This window comes from Amblyomma maculatum, chromosome 2 (assembly GCF_055883805.1).
Source record: "Amblyomma maculatum isolate TAMU_Amacu chromosome 2, ASM5588380v1, whole genome shotgun sequence".
NCBI lineage: Eukaryota > Metazoa > Arthropoda > Arachnida > Ixodida > Ixodidae > Amblyomma > Amblyomma maculatum.
Window position 1 is genome coordinate 156,531,079 of NC_139345.1, and position 3,937 is coordinate 156,535,015.

Genomic DNA, 3,937 nt, shown 5'->3' on the forward strand with positions numbered 1-3,937 from the left:
TTTCACTGTAATATTGGTGTGGTGCGCGCTATTAGCCATGAGCTAAATACAGCATAGATCGCACTTCGCGTGTGTTAAGAGTGCATCTCGTGTTTCCGAACCTATGTGAGTCTACTGCACACACTTGGATAAATATGTTGCACAGAAAGAAATTCGTTCGAAGCCTGCGGTGTTTCGAAACTCGCGAATCTTAGAATCCTGTCTGAATAGCAAAGTGTTCTAGAGAGCTCTTGCGTTGTGCAAAAAAAAAAAAAAAAAAAAAACAATAAACGTCATTCTGCAGACAGTCATTTATTCAGGTTCCAAACATGGCACAACATGCAAATCAGAGCCTTGGTAGGCCGTACCGTCCTTGACCACAAGCGTACACTTCTGGGAAAATAAATTTCCGTTGAACGACGAGCACTCACCAGCAACTGGTAGTATGCCTGCACCAGCTAGGGCACTACTGTAGCCCACTAACATGTTCAATTAGTGCCTCCGCCTGTACTGGTTTGGAAATGTCTTGCTAGAACAACTTTTTTCCTCTAGAAACTTCCGCCACAAGAGCCCCCTCACCCGATTTTGTAGCCGACATATCCATTTTGACAGCTTTTTCAGGGCCAATTTGCTGCTGTCTCCGGCAGCATCCAGCTCATTAAACGATTTAAAACTCATTAAAAATTAAACGACGATCAAATAGCGCAGATAGCAGCAGACATAGAAGAAGCAATAGAGAAAAGCCCCATGGAAGACTGGGATTATGAACAGGTAGAACTACTCATAAGGAGGAAAATTCAGAAGGTTAAAGTAGCAAACCGCTGGAATGGAAAGAGGAAGCCACGGAGCTGGTGGAATAAGGAAATCAGGGAAGCTATTGAACAACGATGGGCTGCTTCAAGAGAACACCGAATGGCAAAGAAAGCACAGGTATCTCAGGAGGAAATCGACCAAAAATGGGAATCATATCGACAAAAGAAACTTCAGGTGCAGGCCCTCGTCCAAAGTAAAATAAGGCAGTCCACCGATCGCTGGATGGCTGACATACACGATGCCTCTAGAGGCGGAGCAAGAAAATTCTGGAGCCATAGCTGGCTAGGGAAGAAGAATCAAAGAAAGCAGGATCAGATTCAAGATAACGAGGGAAATAATTTAAAGGGAGACAACGCAGTGAACTACATTACATCAGTTATAGCCGAATCATTTAAGAGCGACGATAGGGTAATCTCCGCAAATCAGGAAGCAACACAAGGTAGCAGAATACAAAGCAGCTTAGAACTGGCCAATCTAAACTGGAAAAAGGCAGAAAAAAATATTCCCAAAAACACATCTACAGGAATAGATGGAATTCTGATCAAGCTGATTAATGAACTCGGTCCAAAATGTAAGGAAACATTGTTAAAAGCTCTGGAAATAGTCATAACGAATAAGCAAATTCCGGATAGCTGGCGGCAGAGTAAAATGAATTTGATTCATAAAGGGAAAGAGACAGGATGCACTTAAAATCCTACAGGCCGATTACTATAACATCTGTTATGTACAGGTTAGCCATGCAGGCGGTGAAATTTAAGGTGCAAGCATGGGTAGAAAGTAACAAGATACTAGGAGAACTTCAGAACGGCTTTAGAAATGGTAGGCGCTTAGATGATAGCCTGTTCGTGCTTACCCAATGCATCGAAATATCTAGGGTGGAAAATAGACCTTTGTATTTGGCCTTCCTGGACATAAACGGGGCGTACGACAACGTAAGCAGGGAACTCCTGTGGAACATATTAAAAGAAGGTATCGGTTATGAGATAATAGAGTTCATACAGGAAATATACCGATATAACAAAGTAGAAATTACGTGGGAAGGGATAAGAAGTACGGAGGATGTCAAAGTATGCAAAGGGTTAAGACAAGGCTGTCCTCTATCACCGGTGCTGTTCATGCTTTTATATGATAAACCTGGAACGGAGGATACAAGACAGTAACCTAGGTTTTAACCTGTCATATAGATTAGGCGGAAAGGCGGTAGAGGAGCGCCTCCCCAGTTTGATGTATGCAGACGACATTGTGCTGCTAGCTGAGAGTCTGGAAGAATTGCAAACTCTAGTTAAGTATTGCGGAGACGAAGGGAACGCTCTAGGCTTCAGTTTCAGCACAGTTAAGTCGGGTCTGATGATTTTCAACGGCTCAACTGATCAGGGTCTTAAAATGCTAGGCCATGAAATACCTAGAGTAGCGGAATATAAATATCTGGGGGTATACGGGTAAACGAAGGATTGGCATACATTGGAAAGCATGAGCAATCACGTAAGGCCAAAGAGCGAAGGAATGCCGGGATAATAAAGCATAAGGTATTGTGGGGATACAATAGGTATGAGGTTTTGAGGGGTATTTGGAAAGGAATTATGGTGCCTGGACTTACTCTCGCAAATGCGATTTTGTGCCTAAAATCAGAGGTACAGTCGACATTAGAAATAAATCAGAGATCCGTTGGACGATTAGCACTAGGTGCCCACGGCAAAACTACAAATGAGGCGGTACAGGGAGATATGGGCTGGACATCTTTCGAAGTACGGCAAGCTCAGAGTAAAATATTATATGAGGAAATTGGACAGTAGCAGATGGGCAGCTAAAGTATTTAAATACCTATACTTAAAAAGCGTTGACTCACAATGGAGGAAAAGAACTAGGAAACTAACTAGTAAGTATGCTAGTCACAAGGACGGAGAAATAAAGAGCATTAAGCAACAGGTGAAAAACACAGAAGGTAAAAATTGGATAAATTCGATGGAAGAGAAACAGAGTGTGGAATTATACCGAAAGTGAAAAATGCAGATCAGAAAGGAAGATTTCTTTGATAACTCAAGAGGCAGTGCCCTACTTTTTGAAGCTAGATCAGGGTGCCTTAGAACACGCAGCTACAAAAAGAAATTTTACAATGGAGATGACGCATGTGCTGTATGTGGAAACTCCAGTGAAACAATTGACCATATTATACTCGAATGTAATGGCATCCATCCGGAAGTTGATGCAGGCGCAATCATTGTTCCTGAAGCTCTGGGGTTTAGAGATAACAGTAACAGTGGCCGGGTGAATAAACTGGCGGTGGAAACTAGCAAAAAACGACTGGAAGATTGGTGGCTTAAAAGCAGAGAAGTGACATAATGTTAGTATTGTAGGAACAAAAATTTAATAAACAGAATGGTGGTTTAGGTAACCATTCTAAATCAATAATTAAGATATAGGGAGAAAAATGAGCATGATAGCTACTGCTACCACCGCGTTTCAAAGGGGACGCTCCTATATTCCATTCATCCATCCATCCAGGCGGCGCTTCGGCAACAAGAGAACTACCGTTACCTTGGAACAACGTCGCCGCCACGCAGGAAGAGAGAGAGAGAGAGAGAGAGAGAGAGAGAGGGGGGGGGGGAGTAGAGGCCAGTTCCCGGCCAACGTTACTATATATTTTTTTATTTTTATAAACCAGCTTCAGTTTGAAAACTCCCTGCCTCCGCTATCCGCTGTACATCGCGGCACGACCGGCCTCGAGGGAGAGCGCGCGCCTGTTCGCGGGCGGCGCCCGGCGCATTTCCCGGGTAGGTGGCACGGCGGTCGAAACCGGCTCCTGACTGACGCCTTGGAGCGGCAGCGAAAGCTGGAGCGCGATGGGCGAAGGGCAGCATTTCCGAAGTAATAATCAATATTGCGTTTTTTATGCGAAGCATACTAGCCGCACAACCGAGCTCTTCCTTGCTGCGCCGCGCGCGGCCGCGTAGCTACCACTTGACCTACATCGGCGCACCACGTGATATGACGTCACAACAGCTGTGAAAGCTGGAGCTCAACTCGTGCGCTCGCTTGCGGACGCGCAGCCTCCGCCGGCGGCCTAACTCGCGCTCCTACCGCTAGGAGATACTGACGTCACGCAGTTGTATAAAAGGCGATGCACTCGTTGAGTTGAGCAGCGAGA